The 27,134-nt window shown below is 44.0% G+C and overlaps 1 protein-coding gene across 20 annotated transcripts in view; it reads right to left on the bottom strand.

The window, feature by feature from the left end:
* LRRC3B (leucine rich repeat containing 3B) overlaps window positions 1-27,134 on the bottom strand; it is a 112,549-nt gene that overhangs the window by 10,546 nt on the left and 74,869 nt on the right. For 6 of the 20 annotated variants that reach the window (XM_081521108.1, XM_081521104.1, XM_081521099.1 and 3 more), the window contains one exon: window positions 26,267-26,418. The exons of 11 other annotated variants lie outside the window; for them this stretch is intronic. The gene's annotated coding sequence lies outside the window, so the exon portion shown is untranslated. Of the gene's footprint in view, window positions 1-16,680; window positions 16,798-26,266; window positions 26,419-27,134 lie in introns of all 20 variants that reach the window. 3 more of the 20 variants (XM_081521097.1, XM_081521111.1, XM_081521105.1) reach the window with 2 other exon arrangements.

Genomic DNA, 27,134 nt, shown 5'->3' with positions numbered 1-27,134 from the left:
TTTTGTTTAATGAAATACCTCTTGATTAAAACTTACATGCCCATAAATAAATTGCAACAAATGGGATATTACTATGTTTCAATTTCAGGCTCTCCAATTTCCTCACCCTCCCTCAGGCACCACTTTTATTTGTGAAAAAATCATTAATAACATGATCCTTGAGGGCTTTGAAAACCTTGCACACGTGTGCTCAGCTGTGTCCGACTCTGTGTGACCCCATGGACTGTAGCCTGTCAGGCTCCTCTGTCCATGAGATTTCCCAGGTAAGAATACTGGAGTGGGTTGCCATTTCCTTCTCCAGGAGAGCTTCCCAATGCAAGGATGGAACCTGCGTCTCCTGCGTCGGCTGCTGCTGCTACTGCTGCTAAGTCGCTTCAGTCGTGTCCAACTCTGTGCGATCCCACAGACGGCAGCCCACCAGGCTCCGCCATCCCTGGGATTCTCCAGGCAAGAATACTGGAGTGGGTTGCCATTTCCTTCTCCAGTGCATGAAAGGGAAAAGTGAAAGTGAAGTCGCTCAGTCGTGTCTGACTCCTAGCCACCCCATGGACTGTAGCCTACCAGGCTCCTCTGTCCATGGGATTTTCCAGGCAAGAGTACTGGAGTGGGGTGCCTGCGTCGGCAGGCAGGCTATTTACCCCTAGTGTCAGCTGGGAAGCCCCTTGAAAACCTTATAGAGTGCTAACTCAAAGAGACGGCTTTGGAGTTAGACATATCTGAGCTCCTAACTTTGACTTTCAATCACTTGCGTGCGTGCTAAGTCACTTTAGCTGTGTATAACTCTGTGTGACCCTATCGGCTATAGCCTGCCAGGCTCCTCTGTCCATGGGATTCTCCTGTGTATAACTCTGTGTGACCCTATCGGCTATAGCCTGCCAGGCTCCTCTGTCCATGGGATTCTCCTGTGTATAACTCTGTGTGACCCTATCGGCTATAGCCTGCCAGGCTCCTCTGTCCATGGGATTCTCCAGGTAAGGATGCTGGAGTGGCAAATAGTTATTAAACATATACAGTTACAACTCTTATTAACCCGTATCTCAACAGGATTGGATTTTAAGAAATGTGAATGTGAGAAATAGAATATTTAGACTATGGTTTTAAGAAAAGTTGTTATAAATGGTACATTACATTTGCCTTCTCAAAATGTATATCCTCTTTCTCATGCAACTTACTGACAGAAACTGACAACTTTATGCATATTTCTACTGGAAGCTGTAATTAAATTGGAACTTTTTAAATTAAGGAAACTAAATTTTCAAAGTAATTTCTTATAATTGTATCAAATTCTTGGAAAGTTGTATTTTTATTATTTAAAATTGATAAATCTGAACTCCTGGATAAAAAAAAGAAGTGGCCTTAGGATTTGCTTTGATCACAGATGAAGCAGAAGTTACACTTTCCCTGTTCTAAGCCTCGGCCCTTTCAAGAGTCGGCATGTGCTCTTGCCTTTGCTCTGGGAATCTCCCCAGACACCATGACCAGTGCGCTGGGGAGTGTGATCCCATGCAGGAAAGGCCCACTGTCCCAGCCTAGACCCAGCCACACTCCTGACATGTGGGAAACCCAAACCAGAGGATCAGAGCCAACTATTGGATCCGCGGGTGACCACAGACTCATGAGTGAGCCCACCTTAGACCAGAGGGCCATCCAGTTACTCATGAACTTGTATGCAAATGCCACCAGGTTTGGGGACACTATTATCTCTAAAACTCTAGCTGATACACATGACCATTTAACAGTTTAAAAAGTTAATATATTTATGTTAATTACCACAAGGCCCGATTGACATTTAACAGATTCATACCAACATCTATTAGAAAAAAATGCTTCTTAAAGTCTAACAGAAACCTCATTCAAGAAGGTTGTAATGGCTCAATGCTGAAGGGCATTAGCAGTTACATTATCAGTAGAAACCAGATCATTTAACTCTATCTACTGACCATGAGCATCAATAATGTTCCAAACTGCTATGGCATCCCCTAAGTAGCTCAGGAAAGCCAATACATAGATGAAAGACGTTCATTCAAGACCAAGATCAAATCTGGATAATACATTTGAAACACTGTTTGCTCCCATATCCCTGGTGCCTATGGCTCAGCCCCCAGAGTGGGGTCAGAGCTCCATCTGTGTAGCCAGGAGCAGGGGCTCGGGAGTCAGACTGACATTGAGTCCCAGCTCCATCCCTGACCTGGCCTTGTCTCACTTTCCTCCTGTATAAACAAAGATCACAGCAGTAGCTCTACTTCTTCTGTTTGTGGGTGCGTGCTAAGTCATGTCTGACTCTTTGAGACCCCATGGACTGTAGTCCGCTGGGATCCTCTGTCCATGGGATTCTCCAGGCAAGAATACTGGAGTGGGTTACCAGGCCCTTCTCCAGAGTATCTTCCCAACTAAGGGATCGAACCTGGGTCTCCTACATTGGCAGGCAGATTTTTTTTTTTTTTTTTTTACCACCGAGCCACCTCTTCTATTTGTAGTAAGGATTAAAGGAGATCATTTAGGTGAAACACTTGAAACAGTATGCGGCACTAAGTCAGTAAATGTTAGTTATTTCTGTTTGTTGAGCGATTTCTGCTTGACACATATTCCTGGAGACAGGGCTTCAGAAGCCATCATGCAAACAAAGACAATTATTGAAGAGACAACTACAGGGAAAACCAAGTTTCTAGAGAGTCAATGAAGAAGGTTTTTTTGAGTGTTCCTTGTACTACTTTTATTTTTGCAACTTTTTAAAAGTTTGAAATTATTTCCAAATAAGTTTTGAAAAACTTGAAAAAAATATATTAAGAGTGTCACATACAGATATGAAACTCATACTGTATGCATACCACTGGCTGAATTTTTCACTTAATCAATAGTTTCCCATGTTATTACATAATCTTTTAATCCATCATTTTTATTTGTTAATTTTTTTTAATAAATTTATTTATTTTAGTTGGGGGCTAATTACTTTACAATATTGTAGTAGTTTTTTACTGTGGTAAAAGTCACACAATATAAAACATACTATTTTAATTGTATTTAACCATGCAGTTCAGTGGCACTGGGTACATTCACACTGTTGTGCAAATCTCACATTATCTGTCTCCTGCATTTTTCACCTTCCTAAACTGAAACTCTGTCCTCATTAAACAGCAACTCCCCACCCAGTCCCTGGAATCTACCAATGTACTTTCTGACTCTGAATTTGACTGTTCTAGGTAACTCGTATAAGTGGAATCAAACAGGATTTGTCTGTACCTGATGTATATTGGGATGCATTTTTAAGTTAACTTAACATATATCCTACAGACAGATTGTGCCTTCTTTTTCCCCCTGTGCTATGCAGCAGGTTCTCATTAGTCATCTATTGTATACACAGTAGTGTATATATGTCAATCCCAATCTCAGTGAAGAATTTAAAGGTCATGCCTTAGCAATTGTGATGACACAGAATTGAAATAAACAATATTTTATTAATTTAGGCGCTATTGCCAGCAGTCAGTTGCTCTGAGGTGCTCACCTGTTGCTTTGTCTGCAAAAGGTGTCCATCAAATGAAGCCAGCTCTCCATCGCAGGCACCTAAAGGTAGAACCCCAAAGGATGGCTTTCTCCAATTTCATTTTGGCCACTCACCCACCAACACTCCTGCCTAGACCTGTGACTTCACACAAAGTGTCACCGAGTAATCCAGGCTGATAACCTGAGGCTGACATCTGGACCCTGATTTCATCTGCATTCAAATTATCCTTCCTTCTAGAATCTCACAATGTTTCCTTTCCAGAATGCCTGTGTGTCAAACCAAGTAGAATTGCTAGCCCTCCAACCTGCTAGCAGAAAACAAGTAGTGGATAAATTATCCTGAACCTTCATGTGATTTGCCTTCAATTTCAGACTGATTCTTCATTCCACTAAGGCCCCTAATGTACACTGTCACTTTCATCTTCTCGGTGACCACATGGGGGATCATGTAAGATCAAACTTTTCCTCACTGATTTTATCCTATGATACATGTTTTTCAAAAAGCTATGGCCTCTACTGTATAGCACAGGGAACACTGCTCCATACTCTGTAATAACCTATATGGGATAGGTATCTGAAAAGGAATGGATGCATGTATATGAATAGCTGAATCACTTTGCTGTGCATCTGAAGCTGACACAACATTGTAAGTGACACTACACTCCCATTTTTAAAAAATTAAATAAATAAATATGCTAGCATGCTAATATGCACTAATTAAGTATGCTAATAAACAAATATGCTAATATACATTAAAAAAAAAAGCCAAACCTAAGTCTTCCTTAGAGAAGAAGATAAGATGGAAAAACAAGCAATATCTACAGAATAATAAAGTCACACAGAAAGCTTGCTTGGATACTACTGATGACAATTTAATTCAAGCCAAAGGATCCTCAGACAGGCAGTCTCCTGTTTATGAAATTATGCCCTTGGGTGAACGAGGCCGTGCTTTTAGATTAATGGCTTGGGTCTAGTCTAGAGCTGTTCTCACCTCTTCCTGTTCTCCACCCGAGTCCCTTATCTTCTTGGTGAAACATAGGCTTCTTCCCCCAAAACTTCCTTTTACATAAGGAAACTCAACAAAACAAAAAAAGGAAATCAGAACTGAAGTTTCCATACTACGTAGTTCACTGAAGGTCCATAGGGAAATGTGGGGCTCTGTGTTGGCTTGATTTTCCTCTAGGAATCACCCGGAAAAATTAACAGCTATCCAGGGACTTAGCTTTTGTCAACAACAAACCAAATAAAACTTTCCAAACTCACTTAATTGTCTTCAGGATGCAATAAGACTTCCTCAACTCCTCGCGCAGATGTAAGATGCCAATTGAAATAAAACCCAATGTGGATTCCCCACCCCAGCATGTACTCTATCTTGGGGAAGAAACCAGCCGGGTAAGATAAGTAAAAAAGGTAAGAATTGGTCCAGGTGAAGATAAGAAAGTCAGGCAGTGGAGAGAGCCACTCCCAGAAAAAGATAACAAATTCCCATTTCTGTCTCCTCTGAAGGCTTGCACAGTTTTTAAAATGTAAATCATCAGAATATTAAGAAGCAGTCACAAGCTCGATTGCCCATAGGACAGTTTCAGAAGCTGTGACCAAATTGCTGTTCTTGTTCAGTCGCTCAGTCATGTGTGACTCTTTGTGACCCCATGGACTGCAGCGCACCAGACACCTCTGTCCTTCACTATCTCCCAGAGTTGGCTCAAACTCAAGCCCATTGAGTCAATGATGCTATCTAACCATCTTATCCTATGCTGCCCCTTTTCTCCCGTGACCAAGTTGCCTATGTATTAAAGCAAGTCTTATACACAGTCAGCTCCAGCAACGACTGGTCAGGTGAAAGCGTGTCGTTTTTAATGCCACCTTGGTGTTTTGCTTTGTCTCAGGATGTGAGAACGGGAGAAACGTGAGTCTGGGCTGGCCTCCCGACTCCCTGACATAGTGACACTTGATTTAAGCATGAAGACATCATTCTCCCTGCTGCCCCTCCATGGCCCCGCATCCCACGCACTTCTTTCCACCTCGGCAGTTCCTAAAGCAACAGGTAGGAGGGGTGGACAGGGTGGTCGTGAGCAGCCCCAGGCTGACTCGGGGTCAGGGACCCAGGAGGTGCTCAGGACCTGCTTGCTCAATGAAGGGCTGAATGGCTGAAAACAAAGCAGACGTTTCTCAAGAACCAAAGAGGCTGACAGGGTGTGGACGTGCTCCCTCTCTTTCATCTAGATGGTAGCCGAGAAACCAACGGAGAGAGAGCACCACTGATGGTGACCTGCTTCTCACGCAGTCGGGACCCAAATCAACGCAGGTAGCCTCTCACATTGAGAAAATGAAGAAGGCAGCATCCAGTTCAAGAAAACCAACATCCAGTGGGATCAGTAGGATGATGCCCGGCATGGCCAGGTGGGTTCACTGTGTTTAACACGCAGAGATGGGTCCCGGTCTCTCAGATGCTGCGTCATCAAGCCAGAGACACTGGCCTGGCCTATGAGTTTCAGAAACATACAGTCAAAACATGAAGGTAAAATATTTATGGAGAACCAGAGGCAGAGAAGGGCCTCTCTGGTAGGTTGGTGGTAAAGAATCCACCTGCCAATGCAGGATATTTGGGTTTGACCCCTGGGTCAGGAAGATTCCTTGTCAAAGGAAATGGCAACCCACTCCAGTATTCTTGCCTCACAAATCCCATGGGCAGAGAAGCTTGGTGGGTTACAGTCCAAGAGGTCCCAAAAGACTCAGACACAACTTAGCGACTAAACAACACCACCACGCGTGGCAGAGACAGACTGAATCTGTACCAATTGGACTTTTCACTTTAATTGTGTGCCATTTCCCTCTTTGCCTCTCCTCTGTCTAAGCTCATCATTGACCCTGAGGGAAAGGGAGTGTCTGAGAGTCTATAAGGCCTCTTGGTGCTTAGCTGCAGGGAGCCCTCTGGAGGCGAGGCCATCCTGGCAGGACTCTGTGACACCGAGTTCTCTTCAATGGAGGAAGCAGATGGCACTCATCTCGTGATGGGGAAGCCAAGGCCTTGACCACATGAAGAGCTGACTCTTTTATGATACAGGTAGTAGACTCTTATCTCTTTGGGCATCCAGGTAGGTCTGTTCCAACTGATTAACAATTATCTATGATGGGGACCATGCTTGCCTTTCTGTAGGCAGAACTAGGAGAGAGTGGTTGAAAGTCTGCTCTAAGCAGAGGTGATAGGTGGTTTGGAAAAGGTCATTATTCTCTTCTGGTGCAGGCAAATACGCCCTGATGAGGCTGGACTTTCCATCTGAACAAAGAAACAGCAAGCACTCCTCCCTCTGTGGCCCTTTATTTACAAGATATGTCTGTGGAAACAACCTAAATATCCATTGGCAGAAGAATGGATACAGAATATGTGGTATGTATATACAATGGAATACTAATCGGCCATCAAAAAGAACAAAATTTTAAAAAAAAGAATGAAATAATACCATTTGCAGCAACATGGATGAACCTAGAGATGATCATATTAAGTGAAAAAAGTCAGAGAAAGACAATATCATATCATATCACTTACATGTAGACTCTAAAATAGGACACAAAGGAACCTATCTGTGGAACAGAAATAGAATCATGGACACAGAGAACAGACTGGTGGTTGCCAAGGGGGAAGGGAGTTGGAGGAGGTGTGGAGTGGGAGGTTGGGGTTAGCACATGTTAGCTGTTATATAGAGAATGGATAAACAACAAGGTCCTACTATAGCACAGAGAACTATATGCAATATCCTATGATAAACCATAATGGAAAAGAATATATATATAACTGAATCACTTTGCTGTACAGCAGAAATTAACACAATGTAAGTCTACTATGCTTCAATTAAAAAAAAAAAATACATTAAGTGTATGTCTGTTATCCTCCACAGGGGAGCATGTCTGATATCTGCTGACCTGAGAAGGGTTGTCACCTGGCTGTCTGGTTGTAGACATATTCATAAAGGTCTCTTTTCTCTTAATTTATCATAAAACTTTCATGTTAAGTCTTCCCAGGTGCAAGTCTTCCCAGGTGCACGTGAAGTTCCTGAGCCTTTTTCTGAGATGAGGAAGGTGGAAGCTTCAGAGAGGCATGTTTATAATGTCAACAAAGGAAGTGCTCACAGACAGCGTTCCCCGAGGCCACCGTGGGGACGCCTCCTTGTTTGGAGGCTCTGCCCCGCAGCCACAGGCAACACTGCTGCTGCTGCTGCTGCTGCTGCTGCAGGAGGTGGAGGAGCCTCGGGCTAATGTCTGATGAGTCAGACTCTGGATTCTTCCAACCCCTGGGATCTCTCTCTCTCTCTTCCATCCACCTCCTGGATCCCGGGTCATTTTCACCACTCATTATCACCAGCACCAGAAGGAAGGTGGAGGAAATGAAAGGAGATGAAATTCAAATGAATCAATCCTGCCACTTTTTCGCAGCTCAGCTCAAGAGCGTACAGGGGGGAGGCAGCGGCTGCTCTTCTGTGGGTTCCGATTCTCTGAGCTATTCCTGTGCCCCTTGCTGCCAGGCAATATTGAGGGGGCTGGATGCAAATGAGCTATGGGACAGAAGCAGAGAGGCGGAGGGAAGCTCACTCCAGCAGCAACTTCTTCAAAGAAAAGGGAAGGGATGTCACACAGAGTAGCCTGAGCTTTATTAAACAAGCTCATGTTTGGATTCATCTTATTCCCTTAGAAGTAGAGGGAAAGGGATGCGAAGACCATCCTGAGAGCAGTTATAATGCAGAAGATGCACTGATTGTCATAGCAACAAAAAGAAAGTATCCTGCAAAGAGTATGCCGAGGACAGCAAAAACAGACACAAGGAAGAACTGTAGGAAAACCCGAAAGAAGAAGGAAAGGAAAACAAAACACAGGAGTATCTTTAACCCCACCGTCATTCACACAGGTGGGCTGCGGGAGAGGGCGGGAAGCTGGAGTGGCCGAGCGTGTCCTCTTCTCTCTGAGCTCATGTGATGGGAAGGGACTGGACCCCGGTTCCCAATGTCCTGTCCTGCTCTGGAGCGGACCCTGCGATTTGCCATCCACACGGCCCTGCAAGGAAGAGCTTATGTAATAGGAAGGGCTTGTTCCTGCTACTGGGATGCTGGTGGGGAGAACCACTTTCAGGGACTGTCTCCAAAGCAGAATCACTTTGTCTCCCAGGAAGAACCTACATCCAACGATGGACCAGCAAAGGGGAGAAAGTCTCGGGCATGCCAGCCCATTCTAGGACAGCTCCGAGCTGCTGCGGGGTGGGCTGAGGCCGTCTCAGGCTCTGCATCACAGGGTAACTTCTTCCTCTCTCCAGTCCATCCCGTCCCATCCACAGATGCTGATCCCAAGTGTACCACTTCTCAATAAGCCTCTTGCTTGCAGAGTCCCATTCCCAGTCTTCTCCCCGGAAAGCCTGACAAATGATCATCCTGCCTGGGATACACAGTTGATCATTTTTTTTTTTTTTCCTGAGCTAAAGATTCACTCGTGGTTGTGATATTAGTATATATAAGAGAAGCTACAAAACACACCCAAGAAGAAATGTGAGCTGAGGAGGTGGGAGATGCAAGAGACAGAAAGGGTGTGCGTGAGCCGAGCGGGAATAGGATAAGGAGACTGGGCTTCAAACTGAACCTAAGGAATAGGGGACGCCAAGAAGTCAGAAGCACGCCACTCAGCAAACGTTATGGCACCCAGATCAGGTCCATCACTCAGCAAACATTACGCCACTCAGATCAGGTCCAAGCTTGCGGGAGGGGAGCAGCGAAGGGGTCCAGAATGGTGCTCAGCTGGTGAGATGAGGGGTGGAGTTCGGATGACTCCTACACCACAGCTGAGTCCACTAGTGGGCAAATGACCATTTGGGGCTAAATCTAAGGACAGGGCGCTTTCCACTTGGGGGAACTTCTGGCAATACAATCTGAAGAGAATGTTTGCCACCAGAAAAAGGTGTCATGACAGAGACTGGACTAAATTATCATTGCCACTGCATGGCATCACACACAGCCTTTAGACCCTATGTCTGAGGGGAATAGAGCAGGAAACAGCTCGACGAATGGAGATTCACGAAACCAAGGTCTTCTTGGATTCTACTACAGGACGCTTTAAGCAACTGAACTGCAATTAAGATATGGCAAAAAACAGGATAGTATGCAGCTATTTTAAACAAACAAGAATACACACAAACATTCACCAATATACACGCAGAAATATATATATATGTACACACATGGGCTTCCCTTGTACTCAGCTGGTAAAGAATCCGCCTGCAATGCGGGAGACTTGGGTTTGATCCCTGGGTTGGGAAGATCCCCTGGAGAAGGGAAAGGCTACCCACTCCAGTATTCTGGCCTAGGGAATTCCGTGGACTGTATAGTCTGTGGGGTCACAAAAAGTCAGACGTGACTGAGTGACTTTCATACACACACACACACACACACACACACACACACACACACACACACACACACAAAGTCCACCACATCTTAATATTAGAAGAAAAAAGCCAGTTGTCTAATTCATGCAATAAACAAACACATCTGTGGCATCAGTTGCTACATCTGATAAACTTACAGGTCACTCACATTTACCATGCATAAACACCTCTGGAGGAATTTACAATGGCCGATTGCATCCCCATTTTCCAGGTGAAGAAATCGAGCCCCAGAGATGGTAACTAATCTGCCCAAGGTCACAGAGTTAGTAACTAGCTAAGGTAGGATTTGAACTGGTGGAGAGTCCCTGCAGGCCACTTCTTTCTCTCCGTCCTTCCCTCTCTCTTAATCTGTGGGGGTGTGTGTGTGCTCTGTCTCCCTCACCAGCACACTGAAGCTGGCCCTGCAAAGAGGAAGTATAGTGACACCACCTACGTCTGTATGAGACCCTCAGGTTTACCAGCTGCCTTGATGGAGGTGTGGTCGTCATTACGGTGCTTTGGAAAATCTTCAGTGCTCCCTGGCGGAGGGGGAGGGCTTCCCCCCCCCCCCCACTCTTTGCAGTTAGCTGTCACCATGTGATCACTTTGGCTAATGGATTCTGAGCAGAACTTAGGTGAGTTTTAAGGATGCTTTTAATCTCTTCCTCCATCTTCCTGGGTCTGTAAGTAACTCAGAAAAAGCAGATCCCGTCACTAACACACTGGACACACAGCAGGAATGAGAATTAACCAGGGGTTGAACCTACATTCTCGGTAGTGAAAACTTGGAGTCCTAACTAACTGGACTGTGAGGAAACTCCCCAACTTTTGTACTTTGAAGCCACTGAGATCTGGGGATCATTTATTGCTGCAGCATTGCCAAGCCCATCTTCGCCATTCTGAAGTGCTTATCCTTTGTCTACAGATAAGGAAACTAAGGTTCAGAGAGGTTTAATGATTTGTCCATGGACACACAGTAGTAAGATGGGAAGCCTTCTTACAAGCAGAGATTGAGGAGTGAGATCGTTTTAGGAAGCAAACACACACACACACACACAGGAGCCCCAGCAAAGTCAAGAAGGCCAGAGAGAACACTGGAGCCACTGCAAATATTCCAGGGTTGGGGGGGGAATGGATTGATGCTAACAGGGCAAAATCTGGGTCCTGAATTCCACAGGAATATCAAGTTCACCCTGAACTATTAAATATGTTTACAGAAGGTCAGTAAGAAAGCTGGAGCAAAGGACTGGAAATTGTCAGAAAAGAGACACAGAAGTGTAAACAGAGACACAGCTCACGTCATGCTTCAGGCCAAGACAGCATCAAGATTTTCCACCACCAGGGCCCAACTTCTGACCTTGGCTGGTCCTTTAAATGCCGTGTAGATTGACTCTCTGAGTTGATGTCATGGCAACCAGCTCTACTGACTAGTTCCATGCAATCTGCTTTCACCTTTGGCTCCTTGGCCACTATCACAAAATGCAAAGCTTCAGAGAGGGCTGGAACTTTATTTTTTATATTTTTATTTTTTAAATTTATTTACTTTTTAATTGAAGGATAATTGCTTTACAGAAGTTTATTGTTTTCTGTTAAACCTCAACATGAATCAGCCATAGGTATACATGTATTAAAACTTTATTTTTTAAAGGGTGGGAAGAGGGAGGCTTCCAAAGGAATTGTTCATCCACGATCCTGCTGAATAACAGGCAAACTGTCTAAACTGGCTGATTCACCAGCAGAAATGGGATGAGATACATCAGCTAGAAGGAGCCTGGGAAAACACTGAGAGGCTGAAGCCATGTAGTCAGAGGATCAGCCCTCAGACCTCACCACGACTCAGAGCCCAAACAGCAGCGCCGAGACTCAGCTGGCAAGCTGTCCTTAAGGTAAGAACAGAGGCTTATTCCTCAAGAATTCTGTTCACAGGTATTTCAGGAAAAGTGGGCGTCCCAGCACTGTAAAATAAGCAAAAAAGTGGAAAAGAAACAGCCTGCCAAACAGGAGACATGGGTTCAATCCCTGGGTTCAGGAAGATCCCCTGGAAAAGGAAATGGCAACCCACTCCAGTATTCTTGCCTGGGAAATCCTATGGACAGAGGAGCCTGGTGGGCTACAGTCCATGGGGTCGCAAAAGAGTCGGACACGACTTAGTGGCTAAACAGCAGCAGAAGCACAAAAGGAATCCTGAGTGATTTCTCTCTTGGCCCAGAAGAACTGATGACCACTGGGCTGGACAGGGTGGTAGAAGTGACCAGGAATCTTTCCAACGAGTCCCTTGGACTGCGAGGAGATCTAACCAGTCAGTTCTAAAGGAAATCAATCCTGAATATTCATTGGAAGGCCTGATGCTGAACCTCCAAACTTTGGCCACCTGATGTGGAAAGCCAGTGTTTGCCATGCCCCTATTATAGGTGTGACCTGACCTGCTGTCTCCTTTGTGGATGGGTCATGGGAAGCCTCATAACCTCGTGAGTTTCCTTCTCCCAGATCTTGACCTTTCTGAACCTCCTCCCATTCTCCAAAGGGACAGCTGACTCCTCACACGCCTTGGAACTCAGCATGACTAGAATATGAACGATCTCAGAATTGCCTGCCCAGATTTAACTGGTGTGTATGTATATATATATATTATATATATATAAAAGTGCACCCGGAATTGTTTGAGTCTGCCATTTTTAATACATGCGGCAGAATGCTCGTGTAGAGAAACACAGAGTGCCAATTAGGTAACCTGAGATCTTGCATCGTTTGGGGTAAACACAAAGGAAAAGTGAAACAGGAAATAATTGATATAGAAGGAGGAAAAAGAGTAATCTTTTGACGCTGATGTTCTGTGGGTGGACACCATGTGCAACTGCAGTGGAAAGGAGTAGACCCACCCAAGGGGGCCAGTGACACGCCTCGTATGAGCACCCTGAGGGGGGTGTTGACGGGGCCCAGGGAGCAAACAACGCCCCACCAAAGGGAGCGTCTGGTTTTTCTCCAGGCTGGGGAAGGTCTTTCTGGAGGCGCTCGGCCAAGAAGCGTATTTTCCCATCTCAATGACAGGGCTTCCTGGGGGAAAGTAAATAGCTCTTCCCACCAGGAACAGAAGCAAAACAAAATGTAGTCACGCAGTAAACCGGGTGATGAGAGAGCAACAAAGATGCCCTCTCCTGCAGGTGACACGCGTGTGTACCTGGGAGGGGAGAGCGAAGGAGAAAGAGGGTCTGTGAGGGAAAGGGGGCGATGACCAGGCACAGTCAGTGTCCAGAGGGCCCTAAATTCTAGGCAGCATGGGAGAAACAAAGTGAGCATGGGATGTATGTGCTGGACAAAGAAGAAGGAGTGGCTACCAAACTCCTGCCAATGGGCTTCCCTGGTGGTCCAGGGGCTAGGAATCCGCCTGCCAATGCGGGGGACTCGGGTTCAGTTCCCGGTCGGGGAGCTAAGATCCCAAGTGAGAGCCCGTGTGTTTCAATTCCTGAAGCCTCCGCCCTAGAGCTGGTGCTCCACAACACAAGAAGCCCCCGCAACAGGAAGCCTGGGCAATGCAGTGAGGTGTTGCTCCCGCCGTCTGCAACTATGAAAAAGCCCACGCACAGCAGTGAAGACCCAGCAGGGCAAAAAAACAAAAAAACAGAACCCAACTCTTGCCAAGTACCGAGTGAGACTTGGTTACTGCAGTCTCATTGCAGGTTAATGGTGTAACTTGGCTATGGTGTAAAATGGGTCTGGTTAAACCCTGCTCAATCTGGTAAACACCTTGCATCGACCGGGTTATTAAATGAATCATTTTGTTTACATTTTCTATTCAAGAGCCTTGGCCCACTTCAGAAATACTTTTGTTTATAGCAGGTTCATCAGCCATCTGGTTGTTACTCTCGCACCAGGCAGTGATTGACATTAATGATAATCTAGTGATGAGAGTGATGACTATAATTGTGGTGGCTGAGAGCTATGTAGCCCTGCCTTTGGACCAGATGCTCTGTACACATCGCATCATCCTGTCCCACTCTCAGAGCTACCCAGAGAGGTGCGAACCATGGTCTTCCCTTTCACAGATGAAAGTACGAGAGCTCAGAAAAAATCGCTTCAGTCCATGGCACAGACTGATCTAAGTCTGCCAATTCAAAATCTTGGGTCCATCAACATTACGGAATATCATCTCTTGCTGGGTAGAACTAACGCGGCTTAGCTTTATTCTTGCCTATTATTAGACTGTGGGGAAGGGAGGTTTCACGCGCTACCCGTATGTTCCTATCGTGTGTGCGTGAATGCTGAGTCACTTCAGTCGTGTCAGACTCTTTGCAACCCTATGAACTGTAGCCCGCCAGGCTCCTCTGTCCATGGGATTTTCCAGGCAAGAATACTGGAGTGGATTGCCATGCCCTCCTCCAGGGGGTCTTCCCAACACAGGGTTCAAACCAGAGTCTCTTGCGTCTCTCGCATTGGCGGGTGGGTTCTTTACCACTAGCAACATCTGGGAAGCCCTGTATGTTTCCATAAATTTGTTTAATTCAGCCTTTGTTTTCAAAATGCTTTTCCCTGTTACAACTACATGTTCAATATTACAAGTTTTTTTAACCATAAAATCAACACCTATAATTATGTTCATTTACACAGTTTGCTGTCATCTCAGGTTACCTGTGGAAAAGAACTTCCATAAACACAAAAGAACAAGTAAATGCCAAGGAGAACAGAAACTTTATATTAATATCTCACTCCCCTATCATTGCCTACTTCTTTCTTACTCCCTTAAAAGCTATTTTTTTTAAAAAAGCAGGAAGGGAAGGGGACAACAGAGGATGAGATGGTTGGATGGCATCACCGACTCGATGGACATGAGTTTGAGCAAGCTCCAGGAGCTGATGATGGACAGGGAAACCTGGCGTGCTGCGGTCCATGGGGTCGCAGAGTCAGACCTGACTGAGCGACCGAACCGAACTGATCCAGACCCCAGTATTTAAATTATCTGGTGTAGCATGTAAGTGACAAAAACACATTTTGGAGAGAACAAAACAACAGGCTTTCTCTTCTCTGTCTAATGTTACCTTTGGGTTTTAGTTTCCAAAAGAAAACTCTATGATTAATAATGAAACAGGAAAAATAAAGTCCTCTTTCTGGATTAGGATTCTGTTTGAAATATTTGGAAATCTGTGTTTTAAGAGATGCCAAAACAGGTTCTCTCTCTGGGCTGGAAGATAGTTCGATTCTTTTGATCACAATGAAATGAAAAGTCTTGGAGACCAAGAGGGAGAAGCCGGCTATATTTCCCTCTGCCAGACGCAAAGCCCAAACAATGTTTGCATATTGCCCATGGGCTTTGGTAGGATTCTTTTTGAAGGTGTAAAACATCAATCGTTTGAACAACTCTGGCCTGCAGAATAGAAACTGCACATTTGTGAGTTGGGGTGACAGGCTTCAGTAAACTACAGAAGTGCCCCATGTGTGACATTTCTGGGATAACCTTCCAGCAAATGGATAAAACGTAAAGTCCTAGTTCTCAAGCCCATTGGGAAATTTACAGTCTCTGTGGCATTAGACCTCGTCCAGAAGAAATACCATCAGGACTTCATTTGTAAAATAAAGACATAGTCAATCCCTAAATAGATTAAGGAGATGCATATGTCAAAATGCAATGTAGTAGGACTCCTAAACACAGAAACTTTAATAAAAAGAGCATGTATGCACACCATTCTTTTTTCCTCCCTCTGTGAATATCTTAACTGAGAAAGCTCTTGAAGCTTTGGGACAATAATCACAATTTATTGATACCTTTGGATATGTATAAGAAGAAAAACATCTTGACAGGGCAAGAACCAGGAGATTCACATTCTTATGGAAATGTCCTGAGGTTCTTCCATAAATTTCAGTTAACACTAAAGCTCTGTACATTCCTTTGTCAAGTAAAAAGAAATGGGCCATTTAAAATAAAAACTACGATGAGGTATCACTTTACATCAGACAGAATGGCCATCATAAAAAAATCTACAAACAATAAATGCTGTGGAGGGAGTGGAGAAAAGGGAACCCTCCTACACTGTTGGTGGGAATCTAAATTGGTGCAGTCACTATGGAGAACAGTATGGAGGTTTCAAGAAAAGCTAAAAATAGAACTACCACATGATCCAGCAATCCCACTCTTGGGTGTATATTCAGGGAAAAACATGGTCTGAAAGGATACATGGACCCCAATGTTCACTGCAGCACTGTTTACAATAGCCATTGACATGGAAGAAACATAAATGCCCATCAACAGAGGAATAGACAGAGGAATGGATAAAGAAGAGGTGGTATATGTACAATGGAATACTATTCAGTCATTAAAAACAATGAAATAATGCCATTTACCCCAACATGGAGGGACCTAGAGATGAGGCTTATTCTAAGTGATGTAAATCAGACAGAGAAAGATAAACATCATATGATATCACTTATATGCATAATCTTTAAAAATGATACAAATGAACTTATTTACAAAACAGAAACAGACTCACAGACTTAGAGAACAAACTCACGGTTACCAGTGGCGAAGAGTAGGGAAAGGGAGAGATTAGGAGTTTGGGACTGACATGTACACATTGCTATATTGAAATAAAATGCCTTTCCATAATGGGGAAGGCAATGGCAGCCTACTCCAGTACTCTTGCCTGGAAAATCCCACGGACGGAGGAGTCTGGTAGGCTACAGTCCACGGGATCGCTAAAGAGTCGGACACGACTAAGCGACTTCACTTTCACTTTTCACTTTCATGCATTGGAGAAAGAACTGGCAACCCACTCCAGTATTCTTGCCTGGAGAATCCCAGGGACGATGGAGCCTGGTGGGCTGCCATCTATGGGGTCGCATAGAGTTGGACACGACTGAAGCGACTTAGCAGCAGCAGCAGCAGCAGCAGCAGCAGCAGCAGCCTTTCCATAAAAAAAGAAAAAATGGGCTAGTTAAGCATATTTGACCTTTCTTCCACAAAATAATAAAGCAGAATAAAAGAAGTGTTCTGGGGTGTGATGGTGCTTAGTTGGTAGAAGCCTACCCAAGGAGGTATCTTTTGAGCAGAGAAATGATTTTCAAAGCTAGTGGGGGGAATAGTGCTCCAAGGCAGTAGGAACAGCATGTGTCAAAACCCTGAGACACCCTCAGCTTCTTTGAGGAACAGTGAGAAGCCCAGTGTGGCTGAAGACACAGGGGCAGGGCGGAATGGTGGAGAAATGTTTAGGGAGGTCCTCAAAGAACATGGTGGGGGCTGCAGTTTATTTAAGCATGATAAGCCACTGGAAGATTATAAGCAGAGAAGCAAGATGATCTGATTTATACATTAGAAAAATCATTAATTTTCTGTTGTGACCGCAAGAAGGCCACCACCTGCTGTCAGCTCTCCTACAAATACCTACAATACACAGAATGTCCATCCTTGAGGACTTTGTGCCTCCCTGTTCAAATCTTTGATGGCTGAATGAATAACTGAATGAATATGTCAGTGAAAGGTTCCGGTTGTCCACATTCTGGCTGACCAAGGCAAAGAACCCTATGCTATCCCGTATTCATTACAATTCTTTCTCATCGAATCTATCTGGACTTGTTATAAGCCAGTGAACATGTCGTCAACAGAAAGTCCACCCAAATATTTATGGAAGAGGAATTCTAGTTTTTACTTAGTTTCTAATGGGAGATCAGAAAAATATACATTTTTTTCTCTTAGAATTTAAGAAATTAAATACCCTTCCTCCCAGAAAGCTCTTCTTTCCTCTTAACTCTTTTCCTCAGCTTTCATGCTGAGCTTCAGCAGAATGTAATCTGGGTATTAGATGACCTCCAAAGTCATTTTGACCTCTGGTTCTAGGAATCTATAATTTTACATCCTCCGATTGTGGTGCTTTCCCAACCCTTCTTCCAGAGGAAGAGTCAGGAACCAGCATCACCCTTGCCATTAGCACTTGGCTGTGAGGGTCCCCAGGATCCCAGGTGCACAGTCTGATTCCTTAGCTACCAGCACTAGCCAGCAACCCCACTGCTTCTCCAGATGATCTGAGTTTCATCGGGAAGGCCTCTCTGGAGCTTTCATATGCACCTAAAACAATTTCAAAATGCGAATTGGCTGCTCGTTGTGCTGGCGGCTCAGTGTTGGCTAGCAATGAGAATGTGTTTCACGTGTGCAGTGTGTTTCTTTGAAGTTATGGAATTATGGTCTTGATAACACCCTGAAGAGCCTTCAAGGATCCATGGCGTTGGCACAAAGTGTTCTCCCAGGGTCCCTCAACCAACTGGCCAATCTACTTTGACTCCCACAAGCTACCCCTCTGCACACACAAGACTGCCACCCCCTCCAGAGGAGGTGGAGGAAACTGCCCTGGGCAGTGCAACCTCCAAGATGGACAGTGTGACCTCCAAGACGGGCAGGGCAACCTCCAAGACAGCCCGGTGCCCGTCGGCCTGCCACCGGCCTGGCAGGGCCTCCCTCATCTCCGCCCCCCGTGTGGACGACAAGGGGAACGCAGTCTCTGCCGCACACGCCACCGGTGGGTAAATATTTTCCACAACAACCCACACACGTTTCCACTTCCCCGGAGGAAAACATGGCCTCCTTGTATGATTAATGCTTTATTTTTGTACAGTCCCATGCAGCTTTCAACGTGCTTCCCGCACATGATCTTCTTGGATTGTTCAACATCCCGGTGAGTAAAGGAGACGTGGTCCATGTCTCCATTTTGCAGGCGGGGAGACGGACGACTCAGCTCTGTGACTAATCAGTGACGGAATGAGGGTGAGCAGCTGTGTTCTCTGACTCCCAGCCTGGTGGCCTCCCCAGCCCAACTCTGACATCTCACTCAGCTCTCACTTTTTTCTGTGATTCTGAACCGCAACTGTGTCTATCGAGGGCAGTGCCTGCAATGAAGTCTAGAACCCCACCCTCCAAAACCAGGCTTCCAGCCCCGTGTTCATGGCCATGCACAATTTCAAAATGAAACAGACGGAGGTCTGACACAGGGTTGTCACATTTGGTTCTGCCAGCTACCACTGTTTTATCATAATAGAAGTGGCGTGTTCACCATAAAAATAGGGTGGGAAACATTTGTGATTAAGAGTTAGTCTTCTCTAGGAAACAACCGTGAAAGCATTTTACATCATTCTTTTAAATTATATTTTTGAATGTACATGCAGAAAAATTAAAATAACTTTTCTGCATGCTTTGTACCTTTTTATTCATTGACACAAGTTTGTCAATCTTGGTACATGTGCTTGTGTACAAATATATATATATATACACACACACATATACATATTTATTCAACAGTGTAAGAAAAACACAGTCATTCCAATTAACTTCACTTTTATCCACATTGTTATCAAACCTCCAGTTTTATTTCTGCTTGGCAAATATGGAAGCAGCACTGAGTTCTTCGCCTGGCTTGGAATATTCTGGGCAAACAAAAAGTGGAGGATTAATTGCTTCTGTGCCCCTAGCTGTCTCTCTCTGGAGTGCCAGGGAGGTGGTGGGTAGTTCAGCTGCAAGTTCTGGACCACAGCATCACATTGCAGACCTGAGAGCAAGCATCACTGGCGTTGTTTCCACACTATATCTGAAAGTCTCCATTTATTAAAAAAAAAAAAATGACCCAAACAGTACCTACCAACCTATATAGACATCTACTTATCTGCAATAAAAGTCAGGGAAAAACCCTGGAGAGAAGACATTCTCCTACAGTCCACAGAAAATACCCATGAAACACCATTAGTGAGAAGGATTCCCGTCCTTTCTGCTTATGGTAGGTACCTGAGGGTATTTCCAGCTATTTCAAGTCCAGTCATGGAACATCAACAAAACAGGTGATATAAACTACTCTGAAGACATTTGACATCATATTTAAGCACATGCTATTGGAGAAACAGTCAGGAGGGCCAGTGAAGAGGACTCAGTCCATGCTGACACTCAGGTCAAACCTGGAGACTCTCCACTGAGAAAGAAAATATGGAAGGAGCAGATAAGAAAGGGGCAAATTTGAGCTCATTTTTATAAATGCTCAGTTTGAAGTACTCGTGGGACTTGCAGGTTGTGAGGTCTGGATGTATTTATACATCCACTTACTTATCTAAAAACATTTATTTATGTACATCATCTGAATGTCAACCTCTGTGGGAGGTGTTATGGGTAAGAAAGAACATGGCGTTGCTTCCACAGGGAACCTGGACTTTCACAGCAATAATTTCTGAGGTAACTGATAGAGCGCTTTTATTCTCTGAGAAAGCTTGTTTTAAAATATATGATTCATTTGGAAATTTTAAAGAGCATCCTTCATTCTTTCTTATGAGAAAACAGAAATAGAAGCCAAGTGCTATAATTTGCATAATCCCATATTTTACTTTTCTTCTGTTCATCTGGCTACATTAATCCAGAGCTTACATTTTATTTTAGTCCATCTAATTTCATCTTAATAGTTTTCACTCACCTGTTAGTGTCTTTGCTTTTGTCCTGTGACAGCAGGACAAAATATATTGACCAAATGTGAGTAATTAACCTGCTGAATTGGAGACAGTTTTCCCACAGACTCAGAGAAATCTCTATTAACCTTGGGAGATGGTAAACCTCACAGCCACATTTCTGATGGTGTTGCACCATTAATCCAAAGTCTAACTCAACTTAGCTTCCCCTGTAAAATGCAGAGTATGCTCACTCTAAAAAATTCAAGCGGGTTAAATAACTTTCTCTCAAATCACGGAGTAAATTTAGTTCAAAACCTTCTCATTAGCAGATTTTTTTGTGTGTTATTTATTATTATTTGTTATGGACAGAGGAGCCTGGCGGGCTACATCCATAGGGTCACAAAGAGTTGGATACGACCAAAGTGACTGGGCACACGCTTGCACACATACACACACACACACACACACCATCTACACTAGGCCAGGAGATGAGACGGTGTCTCCTGCAGCCTGTCCAGCTCTCTAATGCAGGGCACAACCCACAAACAAGGAACTCAAAACAACGAAGTGGAAGAAGGGTAAGTGTCACTCACAAGTCCAGCGGCTGCATTTAGAAAATGAACTTAGAACTAGCGGATCTCACCCAGACTTCATGTCTGAAATCAGGTGGGTAAGCAGCCCATTAAGGAAGGCATCCTGTGCAGGGCACAGGAAACACACATCCAAACTAGAGAATGATGAGCGGAGGGTTCTTGTTCTTTCTGCTGGGAAATCCCAGGGTGTTTGCAAGGATCTCAAGGCAAGTCATGGGACATCAACACTAGAGCCAATACAAACTACTCTGAATCCACCTTGGATTGTAGGCGTGTATTCTCTCTAATGAGTAGTCAGGAGGGACCATGGGTAGGACTTGGTCTAGGCAGACACCCAGGTGTCAGGCTGGGTGACTCTTCACTGGGAAGGCTGAGAAGGACGTTGTCCCAGGACTGAAGCTGGGATGCGGACATTCTCAGGGAGATGGTGACTGGGACCTCACAGGGCCTGTGACCCCACAGAAGGAAGAGCAGCCAGAGAGACACAAGCCACGGAGGAGACTGAGGGCAGTGCTTCCGGGGTCTCCCCATCACCAGGGGGCTGGGGCCACCGGCTTCTTCTCTGCTGAGTTACATCCAGCCCGGCAGTGGGTACAAAACAGGCACACGCTCACAAGTAGGTCTGTGCATCCACCCCACCTTCTGGGGTGGCCCCGTTTCCTAAGCCTGCCCCTCAGAACCACCCCAGGAAGCTGAGAAAACCTTGAGAGAAGGACATTTTCATCGCACTGTGGCTCAACTCCAGGGCCAAGTTTTTCTCCCCATCTACAAACTCCGAAATACCCCCTTCCACGTAGGTGGTCTTTCGTCTCACACGGGGCACATCTAAAGAAACAGCACTGCAGGTGCTGCTGGAAATGAAAAGCTTAGCCTAAGAGAAATAAAAGAAGGTATGAGCTCGGTTTTAGACACCTTATGTTCTGGGTTTTTTTTTTTAAGTTATGATTTCTAGGAAGAAATGAAGGCAACCTACGAACACTGATTTTTTATTTTTTGACTTGACATTTGTACGAAAAGATGGCTCAGCACTACAACAGACCTTTGTCTGGACAATTCAGGAGTGGTCGCTAAGGTTTATTTCACATGGACACATTGATAGAGGCTGAAGCTAGAAGTGGACTCCTGAGTGCTGTGAGCCGTGGCAAGTGGAACTTTTGAGCAGCGAGTTACGCTGGCCCACCTCCCACTCAGCACCCTCACCTCACTTCATCTCACGTGCGGCTTGCTGCTCTCCCAACATCACACTGAACTCTTTAGGGAGACTGTTGCTTTCCACTCCCCTAATGAAATAGTTACTAGGATAATCTCTATTTTATGCTTGGAGAAACTGAGACACAGAGGTCAAATAACTTGCCCAAGGAAGCAGAGTTAGCTTGTAGGACTGGGAATCCATACCTGGACTCATGATCTCCTTCTACAATAAAGAAACTAAGAACATAAAATAAAAGACTAAGAACAGGGCTACCATACGATCCAGCAATCCCTTTCGTGGGGGTATATCTGGAGAAAACTATGGTTCGAAAGGTTACATGCACCCCAATGTTCACTGCAGCACTATTTACAATAGCCAAGACATGGAAGCAACCTAAATGTCCATGATGAACTGGGTAAAGAAGATGTGGTTCATGTGTACAATGGAGTATTACTCACCCATGAAAAGGAATGAAATGATACTGTGTGCAGCAACATGGACGGACCTAGAGATGATCATACTAAGTGATCATACTAAGTGATCATACTAAGATGATCATACTAAGTGATCATACTAGAGATGATCATACTAAGTGAATTGACAGAGAAAAGCAGATATCATGTGATATGATGCTTATATCACATGATGTAAACATATGATATGCTTAAATGTGAACCTAAAAAGAAGATATGAATAACCTTATTTACCAAACAGAAACAGACTCACAGCCTTAGAAAACAAACTTATGGTTACCAAAGGGAAAACATGGAGGGGAGGGATAAATTGGAAGTTTGGGATTGACAGATACATACTACTGTAGATCACCAGCAAGGACCTACTATATGACACAGAGAACTCTGCTCAATATTCTGTAATAACCTAAGTGGGAAAAGAATTTGAAAAAGAATAGATACATGTTCATGTATAAATGAACCATTCTGTGGCATGCCTGAAACTAACACAGCATTGTTAATCAACTATAGTCCAATATAAAATTAAAAATTCAAAAACCACTCAAAAAACAAAAGAAATAAATGGCTTTTGCCTTCAGCTTGTTCATAAAGTCTTTGATGCAGTAATAATCCCTGATATTTTCATAGCATATGTGATATTCCATGACCCTAATGACTTGGGAATAGCCTTAGCTCCATTTTATAGATTAAAAAGTTGAAAAACAAAAAACAATTGGCCCAAGGATCTAGTGGCAGAGGGAAGAAGAATTCACACCTTCAGAATAATCACTCAAAGGACGCTGCCTTCTATTGCCCACCATGTCCTTCTAGCAAATAGGAAGGAGGGGATGGGCATCAAAACGAAGTCCTGTTAGTTATTTTGGGAAGCACACTCCTGTGTCTCCACGTTCTAGGAGACTGCTTCCCTGTGTCTCATCACTGAAAGGGAAAGGGATGGAATGTCTCCTCCTCGGAGCTGGGCAACCTAATAGGAAACGCCCATCCTTTCCTAACCACCCTCAGTGCTCCTGTGATGAAAGTAGTGAATGGCACACAGGAAAAAGGTAAATGGGATGGAGAGAAATGATCAGAATGAGGTACTAAACTGTTAGCAAGCTCAATCGGGCAAGGGAGGGTGGGAATATTAAGTCAAGTCACTTACAAAGAGAAAGCTAATTAGGGTATGTAGTGGGGGAAGAGAATTTTACTAAGCTCAAAAAATGGGCTTAAAGTTGGAATTTCCTGGCATGGAAGAAAAGGGTTTAATCTTTCACCTGGGAGCCAGTTTCCACCCCAAAGAAACAGACTGAACCAAAGCAAACTAAAACAAGCTAAAATAACTGGCTGGGAAGGGGTATCTTTGAACACGTTCTGCTTATGGAAAAGCCAAGAAATCATCTTTCATCAGCAACCATATGACTTTAAGTAAGATTCAACTTTGGGGCGAGAAAACTAATGAAGTGTGAAATTGTTTTTTCTTTAGAAAGGCAAACAAGAAACCTCTTTTAAATATTTTCCAAGTTACTGATTTGTTCTCTTCCAACAGGACAGATTTTACTAAGAGACTAAATTTTAAAGAATAAATTTCAAGCAAGTAGAAAAGTTTGGGGCTCAGCTATAGGACTCTTGGGGTCACCATGGGGTGAAAATGTAAAATTTACCATCTCCATACTTTACAAATACTAGCATATTGACATAATATTTTTGCTTTGATAATCAAGTCTTTCATTTTCTGCGTTTAGCTAAGCCAATTGAAGGTTGTTAATCCAGAGGTGGAAGAAGGACCACCCAATGATGTGATTTGCTCACTTTTGATGAAAGGAGCTAAAGGGTAAAACCAAAAGCAAAAGAGGTGTTCTGGACACATGTGACCGACGTGGGCTGAAGCATGATGTGGTAGAAACAGCAAGGATTCTGCCAGTCACTCATCTCATCACATTTTTGTTTTCACCTTTATAAGCACAAGAGCCCTCTGAACATCAGCACATCTGTGGACCTTCCATTAAAGAGCTGAACTTATTTAATATTCATTGACTGAAAAAAGTAACTAATGGCAACAAGCTATTCCAAATTCAGTAGGGCTTTTGAATGCATTTGCATGTATTAATCTCAATGAAGAGCATACTTGTATGTTTACCCAAAGGTTGAATGTGTGTGTGTGTGTGTGAAACAGTAAGTTGTTCAGTCTACAGACGTTTGATAAACATGTGGATTTGAAGACCCTTATAAGTAATCCACAGCTCCCTGGGATACGTCAGCTGCCAGATGGGAATTACTGAACCCTTTCTCTTCTGCTAAAGACTCCATGGTCTAAAAATAGACTTTGGAAAGCATTTCAGCATGTTATCCTGCAAAAGTATGCATCCTATATGCATTGATAAAGAACCAGAGTATCACACACTGAAATGAACAGTATTCACTGCCGACTAGAAGACCTTAGGGAGGTTTGTTTGCTTTTCTGTATTTTCCAAATTCTTGGCAAAAATTATTCATCCCTGTTGTAGTTAAAACAAAAAATTAACAAAAGGTCTTCATGCCACTTCATCAGGAAGGTCCCAGCATTTGTCTGCAAACTTAAAACAGAAATAGAGACACAGATGTAGAAAACAAAGTTATGGTTAATGAAGGGAAAAGTTGGGAAAGGAAAACTGGGAGATTGGGGTTGACATGTACACACTGCCATGTACAAAATAGATAACAATAAGTACCTACTGGACAGCACAGGGAACTCTAGTAAGTACTCTGTAATGATGCATAAGGGAAAAGGATCTAAAAAAGAATAGATACTAATACATGTATATGTATAACTGGTGGCTCCGATGGTAAAGAATCCACCTGCAGTGCGGGAGACCTGGGTTCTATCCCTGGTTCAGGAAGATTCCCTGGAGAAGGGAATAGATACCCACTCCAGTATTCTTGCCTGGAGAATTCCATGGACAGAGGAGCCTGGGGGGCTACAGTCCATGGGGTCGCAAAGAGGTGGACACAACTGAGCAACTTTCACTTCATGTATAACTGATTCACTTTGCTGTACACTTGAAACTAACACAACATTGTAAGTCAACTATACTCCAATACATTTTTGTTTAAAAAAAACGACCTCAGATTCTTGGCAAATGTCCCTAATACCTGCTCCCAGTCTGTCCTGGGGACCCGTTCCTGCAAGGTGTCATAGGAAATTACAGAAAACTAAACATTCATTTTCTCATGACAGCGTACTCCACAAAAACAGTTTTGGGCAAGAACAACTACCTTGTCATTTCCTCTCCACCACAGTGATACCTCTTTCCAGCTGAAATTCCTATCTTTGATGAAAATGTTACAGTCATTGTATTTAAAAAAATTTTTTTTTAAATTGACGGTAATTGCTTTACAATGTTGTGTTGGCTTCTGCTGTACAACAATGTGAATCAGCCATGAATAGACATATATCCCCTCTCTCTTGAGCCTCCCACCGCCCATCCTGCCCCTCTAGGCCATCACAGAGCACCCAGAGGAGCCCCTGCGCTCTACAGCAGGTTCCCACTTGCTGTTTCACACACGGCAGTGTAGACACGTCATGCTCCTCTCTCGGTTCGTCTCCCTTCCAGTCCCCCCCATGTGTCCACAAGTCTGTTCTCTATGTCTGTCTTTATTCCTGCCCTGCAAATAGGTTCACCTGTATTATTTTTCTAGATTCCACATATAGGCGCTAATATATGATACTTTTCTCTTTCTGACTTACTTCACTCTGTATAATTTTCACCCAATGAGATAGCTCACGGTAATCCTCAAAACTGTCAAGCTCTTGACAAGCAAGGAAGGACTGAGATATTGCCCCAGATCAGAGAAGAGGAGGCAGGATGGTGAAAGGTAACCTGGATCCCGGGTTGGACTCTGAAAAAGAAAAGCACAGGAGTGGAAAACAGGCAGCACCCAAATAAAGTTTGGAATGTGTTTGACAGCGATGCGTCAATTTTCTAATTGTGACAAGCTGACGTCAGATGTGAGCAAGAGGGGAAACAGAGTGATGCTACACAGAAACTCTCTGTTCTACCTTTACAACTTTGTGTATGTCGAAAAAAACTTCAAATTTTTAGATTAAAAAATTTCATTATGTGTTGCTAAGTACTCAGAAGGATCGGTTGAGATAATCAGTGTAAAACCTTGCAGAAGGAATCCAGCAAGTGTTCATGTGCTTCCTCTCAAGTAAACCCTTAAAATCCCACCAACATTTTTGTTATAAGTCCTTTTTGGGGTGTTTTTTTTTAAACTGGGTCTGTTTTAGTAAAAGAGCATGTGCTCCCAAGACAGTCTCATGCTCCCTCAAACCAAACGTTTTGTGTTAAAATAAGTTAGTCTGAGATGTTATTTCCAGAAAGGAAATACTTATCTTTCTCATGTGCCATTCCAGTATATGGTTTACTGTGACTAAATGAGGATTCCCAGGGGGCTCAGTGGTAAAGAATCCACCTACTAGTTCAGGAGACAAGGGTTTGATCCCTGGGTCAGGAAGATCCCCTGGAGAAGGAAATGGCAACCCACTCCAGTATCCTTGCCTGAGAAATAGCATGGACAGAGGAGCCCGGTGGGCTACAGTCTATGGGGTCGCA

The sequence above is a fragment of the Giraffa tippelskirchi genome, chromosome 8 (assembly GCF_054371585.1).
Source record: "Giraffa tippelskirchi isolate mGirTip1 chromosome 8, T2T-mGirTip1v1.2.pri, whole genome shotgun sequence".
NCBI lineage: Eukaryota > Metazoa > Chordata > Mammalia > Artiodactyla > Giraffidae > Giraffa > Giraffa tippelskirchi.
The sequence above is the reverse complement of the archived record's forward strand: the minus strand, read 5'-3'. Positions and strand labels throughout refer to the sequence as shown.